The sequence below is a fragment of the Amblyraja radiata genome, chromosome 20 (genome assembly GCF_010909765.2).
Source record: "Amblyraja radiata isolate CabotCenter1 chromosome 20, sAmbRad1.1.pri, whole genome shotgun sequence".
Classification (NCBI taxonomy): Eukaryota; Metazoa; Chordata; class Chondrichthyes; order Rajiformes; family Rajidae; genus Amblyraja; species Amblyraja radiata.
In genome coordinates this window covers 28,993,844-29,002,153 of record NC_045975.1, presented here as the reverse complement: position 1 = coordinate 29,002,153, position 8,310 = coordinate 28,993,844, and the positions used below count along the sequence as shown (strand labels likewise).

Below are 8,310 nucleotides of genomic sequence, written 5' to 3'. Positions count from 1 at the left end.
TACACATCTCTCAAATCCAGCACTTTCCTGCATTTTGTCAAATAGTTTAGTTCCTATTCGGGCAGGGCTGAGACTGGGGAGGGGGGTTGCTCGATGCTCAATGCCCGCTGGAGTTTGGCGAGCGCGAGCATTTAAAGAGACGGTGAGGAGCGCTCTGTGAATGAAGTCCAGTCCCTGGCGGTTCATTCGCGTGCGCGTCCCCGCCAACTCCGCGCCGCCGACAGGCCCCCTCGCCACGAGCGCGCGTGCACGTGCACGTTCTTCCAGCAGCAAAGGGAGGTGCACGCGCCTCTCATCTAACATCAGCAGCAACAGGAGACGCACGCGCAGCCAGCCAGCAGCAAGGGGAGACGTTCACGCGCATCTCATCTAACAGCAACAAGAGGCGTGCACGCGCAGCCAGCCAGCAGCTACAGCTGACGTGCACGCGCAGCCAGCTAGCAGCTACAGCCGACGTGCACGCGCAGCCAGCTAGCAGCTACAGCCGACGTGCACGCGCAGTCAGCTGCGGCCAGCACTACATTCGACGTGCACGCGCAGCCAGCCAGCAGCTACAGCCGACGTGCACGCGCAGCCAGCTAGCAGCTACAGCCGACGTGCACGCGCAGCCAGCTAGCAGCTACAGTCGACGTGCACGCGCAGTCAGCTGCGGCCAGCACTACATTCGACGTGCACGCGCACCCCGGAGCAGCAAGAGGCGTGCGTGCACGCGCGGCCAGCAGCAACAGTAGGTGCAGGAATACGTGCGCGCCCCCGCCAAGCCGTGAGTGTGGACGTCGGGAGCAGCCATAGCAATCCTGTGTGTGTATGTGTGAGAGAGAGAGGGGGCAGAGCATATGTGATTCTTGCAGGAGAGGCGCGGGTGAAACTCGGCGAGGGAGCGAGCTGAGGTAAGGGACACCCGGCGCAGCGCAACGCTTCACAGCAGCACCGTGTATTCAAGCGAACTGGGCGGGCAGAGCGGGCGTTTTCGCTGCACCTTGCACCTCACCTAGCGGTTTTATGAATCGAGTTCCATTTGCAACGCGAAAAAAACGGCACTTCAAGCCCGGCGCAAATGAACGGCAGGATTTATTGGATTGGAGTCATCAGTAACTTCGTCTCCGTGTCAGAACTGGGGCGCTACACCTACTGTAAATGTGCACCATCCTTCTCATGGGTTTTTACGTCGCCTTTAATCTAACACGGGATTCGTTCCTGATAGGATTAAAGGTTTTTGTTTCCCTCAACACACACAATAAATTGTAAGGCTGAAGGGACCGCGAGCGAGTTGTCCGATTGCGAAAGGGTCAGTGTGTTTGAGATCTTTTCTCTTCCCTTATATTGCAGCTCACATTGCTGAGTGTTTCAAGTAAAGCAACCCGACTTGGCAATGAATGACTGGAGCGTTGCAATGGCTGCTCCAGAATACACTGAAGGGGGAGAAATCCTCCTGGTTTATGTTAACAGTAAGGCTGCTAGATAGATCTGCACCGCCCTATGCGAAAACTCACGGCTTCTCTGAATTTCGGTTCAGATTTCAGTTTGGCAGGAGTTTCTCTTTCCCCCGGATGAATGTCCGAAGACGGTCGAGAAAGGGAATGTACACAAAAATGCTGGAGAAACTCAGCGGGTGCAGCAGCATCTATGGAGCGAAGGAAATAGGCGACGTTTCGGGCCGAAACCCTCCTTCGGGAATGGGTTGAATGGGAGAAGGGGGGCGATTGTGGAATAAGATGTGTATCCTCTTTTGATGGTTGACCCCACCCACACAAATTTTACAGTTAATGATGAAATAAAAAATGAAGATTAAAAGTAGACTTTCTCTATCGGGCCATTTAAACTTTGCTCTCCTCAGTAAATGGTGCAATGGACACAATCAAATGAAACTTGAGACGCTGGAGTCCACCATACAGTCTGTAAGCCAAATAGGTCTTAGGTTTGTACATGGATCCTGGAAATTGGGGTGCTTTAGAAATAAATACTCATTGTGAATGGTGTAGATTTAGTGAAGAGCTGAAAGAAATATTGTAAGGTCGGTATCTTAAGGATATTTTGTGGAAGCTTAGTGGTTGGATGTATAAGATTCAACCATGTCTGAATTATTTAATAGGTGGTAAATTTAAATTCGAGTAAAATTTAAAATTTATATTAAAAGTAATAGTTTCAGTAAATCAAGAATGAACCTACATGTCCACACGCAAATTGGAGGAGCAGCACTTCATATTTTGCTTGGGCAGCTTACAACCCAGTGGTATGAATATTGATTTCTCGAATTTCAAGTAACCCTTGCATTCCCTCTCTCTCCATCCCTCACGCACCCTAGATGTCCTGCTAGTTTCACTGTTTGTATCCCTTCATTATCATCTCTTCCACAGCCAACTGTGGACCATTTTGGGCTCCACCTTTCCTGAGTCATCGTTGCCAGCTCTTATTTATTCTGCACCTTTTCATATCTCTAGTTTCCCTCTCCATGTCAAGAAGGGTCTCAACTCGAATTGTGATCTATTTTTCTCCAGAGAGTTACTCCAGCATGACTGATTAGAAAAACCTGCCTGGAGCACTAATGTCCTTGCCTAATTTGGTCTAAGCCCTGTCTGACCTTAGACCCATCGTTAAATTATATCCTTAGTTTTGAGGCAATAGTGACAGTCAATAAATATTGGCATTATCCAGGTCCTTGGAATATTTTTTAAAAATCCACGATCTAGGTTATGTATTTGTATTAAGCTAACTATTCGCTTCACAAATGGCCATTGTACCTTTAAAAAAAACGACATAAGTATTACAAATAGGGCTAATATTTATTACATCTACTGAATGTAGCAATGATCCAGTTCCTCAGCCTCTACAGTCTTTGTGATGAGTGGTCTCCCAAAGTGGTGTTGGGTGGGGACCAAAACACGCTGAAGGAATGGCAATATATTTGTGATGCACTGGCGTGTGACTTGGAAGATTTCTCGTAGGCTTTGGCATTCGCGTGTGTCTAGTGTCCTTCCTCTCAGTGGTAGGTTTGTGGCTTTGGCAGGTGTTGGCAAAGATATTTTGGTGGATAACTCGGGTCCATCTTGTAGACGGTTAAAGCTGGAATGGTGCTTTGCCAGTGGTGGAGAGAATGAGTGTGTGCAGTGGTGGATACAGAGTCGAGGCTGCTTTGTTCTGCTTTGTTCTGCAGGAGCTGGACTCCTCCTGACAAGGAGAGAGTAGTCCATTACTTGCCTTGTAAATGGTGGAAAAACACAAGTGACGCACAGAGGCTCGCACAGAGTAGGGGAATCGAGAACCAGAGGGCATAGGTTTAAGGTGAAGGGGGAAAGATTATTATAGCAATCTGAAGGGTTACTTTTGCATGCAAAGGGTGGTAGATCTATGGAATGAGCTACCAGAGGAAGTAGTTGAGGCAGGGACTATCGCAACCTTTAAGAAGCAATTAGACAGGTACATGGATAGGACAAATTTAGAGGGATTATGGGCCAAATGCAGGCAAGTGGAACTCGTGCAGATGCGACATGTTGGTTGGAGTGGCCAAGTTGGGCCGAAGGGCCTGTTGATAAACTGTATCACTCGATGAGTGAACCTGGAGTTGTGTCCTACTTGCTGTCGGATTTCCAATACTGCTGCTCATGCAGTGACATGTGTTGAAATTACGTTGCATCATGATATTTATTTTGTTTCTCAGAGTTACACAATTAAAATCAATTTCACTGTTCCGGAAAGAAGCATGAAAGTGATTGGTTCCCGAGTTGTTACACATCACTCTAGAAATAAAGTGGGTCATTTCATGGCTTGCATCATGATTTCTACATCGGAGATGCATGGGATGACGTCAATACCTGTGCAATGCTCATCACATGCCAACTCTGTCTTAACCAACACAATGCTGAAATGAATCTGGGTAGGACTTTCAACGTCTGCAGTAAGATGCTGCAGATGTTCTATCAATCGGTGGTGGCCAGTGCATTCTTCTACGCTGTCATGTGCTGGGGTAGCAGAGCGAAGGAGGCGACGCCATCGGAATCAACAAGCTCATCAGGGAGGTTGGCTCCGTCTTGGGAGTGGAATTGGGTTCATTGGAGGTGGTCTTGGATGCTCCTCAAACTCTGGAGCATCTTGGACAATACAGCTCACCCCCTCAATGACACGTTGGTCAACCCGAGGAACACCTTCAGCAACAGACTGGTTCCATCAAGATGCAGCACAGAACGCCACAGGAGATCCTTTTTCCCTGTGGCTATCAAACGTTACAACTCCTCCCCTTCTGTCATGGGGTTGACTGACTGACCCCCCCCCCCCCCCCAATCTTTGCGTATCCCTAATCCCGGACTTTTACTCGTCATTTTAATTTCATGTATCTTGTTGTGTTTTTATGACTGTTGGTAGACCAATTTCCCTCCTGAGATAAATAAAGTTCTATCGTATCGTAATCAACACAATGCTGGACTGAGAGCCTATCCGGTAGGTAAATTGCATGCTTTGTTCCATGAGTAGCTGGGCAGGAAAGGTAGCATTGATCTGAACCCATGATTTGCAGCTCCCAAACACCACATCCAGTGCCCCACCCCTCTTTGAGAAATATCATTCCTGGCTGTTTGTTAATTTATTTTTCACTTCTTTTAATCCCAACCCTGAGGTGATGCTACTTGTAGTTATTTCCACTTTAATGTGAACTGTTATTCCGGCTCCAACATTTTCAAGTATAAAGGAGACCACTCAGACAAACATGCTTTAATTACATCTTTAAAATGCAGAATATGCTATTTTGTCATTAAATTGAGCTGATTATAATTTTTTTTAAAGTATACTCTGAAACAATGTAAATGTCATATCCTTATCCTAGAAAGTGCAAAGTAAAGATCAAGGCTGATTTTGGCAAATATCACAAATCGTCCCAGAAGGTTTACTCAGTTGTTGCCTTTTTAGCTGCTTGACGATGCCTTTGCAGATCATGGTCTTACTGCTGCAAAAGACTAAGCGCTGGAGGAAGTCAGTGGCTCACAGTCATACATTGTAGAAACAGGCAATTCGGCCCAATTTTGCCCCGCGGACTAGCATGCCCCATCTGCACTCACCTCACCTGCCTGCCCTTGGCGCACATAGAAACATAGAAAATAGGTGCAGGAGTAGGCCATTCAGCCCTTCGAGCCTGCACCGCCATTCAATATGATCATGGCTGATCATCCAACTCAATATCCTGTACCTGCCTTCTCTCCATACCCCCTGATCCCTTTAGCCACAAGGGCCACATCTAACTCCCTCTTAAATATAGCCAATGAACTAGCCTCGACTACCTTCTGTGGCAGAGAATTCCAGAGATTCACCACTCTCTGTGTGAAAATTATTTTCCTCATCTCAGTCCTAAAAGATTTCCCCCTTATCCTTAAACTGTGACCCCTTGTTCTGGACTTCCCCAACATCGGGAACAATCTTCCTGCATCTAGCCTGTCCAACCCCTTAAGAATTTTGTAAGTTTCTATAAGATCCCCCCTCAATCTTCTAAATTCTAGCGAGTACAAGCCGAGTCTATCCAGTCTTTCTTCATATGAAAGTCCCGCCATCCCAGAACCTTCTCTGTACTCCCTCTATGGCAAGAATGTCTTTCCTCAGATTAGGAGACCAAAACTGTACGCAATACTCCAGGTGTGGTCTCACCAAGACCCTGTACAACTGCAGTAGAACCTCCCTGCTCCTAATCTCAAATCCTTTAGCTGTGACATCCCTCTAAACCTACCCTATCCATATACCTGTCTAAAGTTTCTTAAATGTTGTGCTAATACCTGCCTCGCCTACCTCCTCTGGCAGCTCGTACCATGCACTCACCACCCTGTGTGCAAAAAGAGTTACCCCTCGGGTTCCCTTTAAATCTCTCCCTCCTTCACCTTAAACCTTTGTCCTCTGGTTCTCGATTCCCTTACTCTGGTCAGGCCGGCATCTGTGGAGGAAAGTGGACAGACAGTGTTTTTGGTTGAGATTCTTCTTCAGATGAATGGAGTAGAAGGGAAATTGGTGGTAGACAGGAGGGGAAGGGAGGCTTCTTTCATCAGTTTGATTTTTGCTCAAAATCCCAGCATCTGCAGTTTCCTATGTCTTCACGATCTTACTCCTCCTAGTGGAATGCTTCCAAAAAGAAAGATAGCATTTTGTGGGGAAAATACTTAATTATCAAAATGATGCTGGATTTGTATTTCAACATGAAATCACATCCTTTATTACAACTAGAAAGAGAGAGCTAGAAAGAAAAAAAGAGAGAAAAATGCCTAGAGGAATTTTTACAAATCACTAACCTCGACTAAAGGTTCAAAATTCACATTAAGCAGCCAAGGTAAAGTTCAAACATTTTATAACTGCTGAGCACATCCAAGATTGGAGCACGTTACCATTTTTATAGCTTAGTTCAGTTTAGAGACACAGTATGGAAACAGGCTCTTCTGCCCATCGAGTTTGCGCCAAGTTACACGAGTTCTATCCTACACACTGGGGACAATTTATAAAAGTCAATTAACCTACAAATATCAGTTGGTATCATGACTTTTATGCTATCATGAAGCAAATTTAAGTGAAGACCAACTTCTGTAGGTAGCCAAATTCGAGGAAGATGTCCACAGTCCTTCCTTATTGATGGAGTCAAAGGCTTCATTGAGATGATTAGAATGGAACATGTGTGTTGTCTGATGCCAATTCCTGCCCTTTTCTTAGGATTGTTATATGGTAACATCCTGTCCACTATGCCTCCAAATGGGCGGAGAATACTATGAGTTTCAGAGAGCAGCTCTTCAGTCATTGGGAGGTGACAGTTGAGAATAATTCTGGCAATGTCTCAATGCATTTCGTTGTCTCTGTATTGTACACTGACAATGACAATTAAAATTGAATCTGAATCTGAATCTGAATCTGAATCTCTGGCAAATAGCAGGGAGACCTTCCAATAGATACCATAGTCAGATCTGTACCATTTTCAAACAGCATAAAATGTAAGCTTCCTTTACTCGAGTAATGCACTAGGAACAATAAGATTATGAAGAGATTGCAGATGCTGGGATCTTCAGAATGGCCCTGATTACGGCACTTCTGAGGTCTCCTGGATGTGGATGATGAGATTGTGTATTTGTGACGGATGCTCGTTACCCAAGCCAATATTCCAGCATTGAGTCTCTAATGCGCTCAGTCAGCTATGCAGAGCAGGCTAGGTCATTCACACACCCAGATGCACTTTGAGAGAGATTACCAGTTGGACAAAGGGAAAGACTTGAGGACCTGTTCAAAACCTAATTGGCTCCTCTGTCCTTGAATGAGTGGAGGAGGAGGAGCATTTGGGGTGGTCTTGAGAACCTTGAATCCCCGCAACAAGAGCATAAATAAACCCCACCGAAGAAATGGGATACTTCACAAACTCTCCACCCATTTGCGTCATCAACCAAAGATTGACACAAAAAGCTGGAGTAACTCAGCAGGACAGGCAGCATCACTGGAGAGAAGGAATGGGTGACGTTTCGGGTCGAGCTATCTTCGGTTTAAACCAGCATCTGCAGTTCCTTCCGACACTGCTTCATCGACCATCTCCTATTGGGTCCCGAGAGGAGATTATGGTATGGACATTGGCCTCATTAGCCAGCTCCGAATCCACCAAACCAGAGTGCAAATAAGATGCTTGATCCCAAGGACGGTCTGAGAACTGGAGGAGAGGATTTGTTATATTGCACGAGAGGTTATTGATCTGGTCAGGTGACTTTTATTCCCGTGTGTAGCTTTTGCATGTCATGTCTCTGAACTGTTTGACCTCCATTTGGACAAAGTTGGAAAATGTGGCAATCAGTCCAATGTTATCACTTGATAATCGCCAGTTAATTACCATACAATCTGGATTTTAGGAATGAGTCATTGCAATCTTTATCAATGTAGGTTGAATGTGCTGTTACTACTGCATTGAAGTTAGGTTTAAATGTGCTTTGTATCAGAATCTTCATAATGCTGGGTAATCATTTTATACACTGACCTTCGATTCATCACAGTACACTTGGTACTGATAAAAATTCCCTCTGCTCGGAAACTCAGAATTTGTGGAAAATTCCCTGTCATGAAGCACAGATAGGACCAATCATTCCTGGATTGAGGGGGTTCAGTTAGAGGTGACATTAGAAATGCAGATGTTTCTTCTACACTTCCCTATAGAATAAATAAGGAAAATAAATAAAGTAAGCTTAAAGTATCACAGCCAGAGATATGAAGTTCGGAATCACATTTATGCTGTTCGATGGAGTCCAACATCTTGGAGAACTCTACCAACAAGATTTATATATTTCAAATAATATAAGATTTATATTATACAAAAGTAAG

At 45.3% G+C, this 8,310-nt stretch overlaps 1 protein-coding gene across 1 annotated transcript in view; it reads left to right on the top strand.

Annotated features, from left to right (window-relative positions):
* Window positions 1-742: 742 nt before the first annotated feature.
* The window catches only part of slc25a22 (solute carrier family 25 member 22), a 109,737-nt gene continuing 102,169 nt past the window's right edge, over window positions 743-8,310 (top strand). The window contains exon 1 of the mRNA XM_033039164.1: window positions 743-890. The gene's annotated coding sequence lies outside the window, so the exon portion shown is untranslated. The remainder of the gene's footprint in view (window positions 891-8,310) is intronic.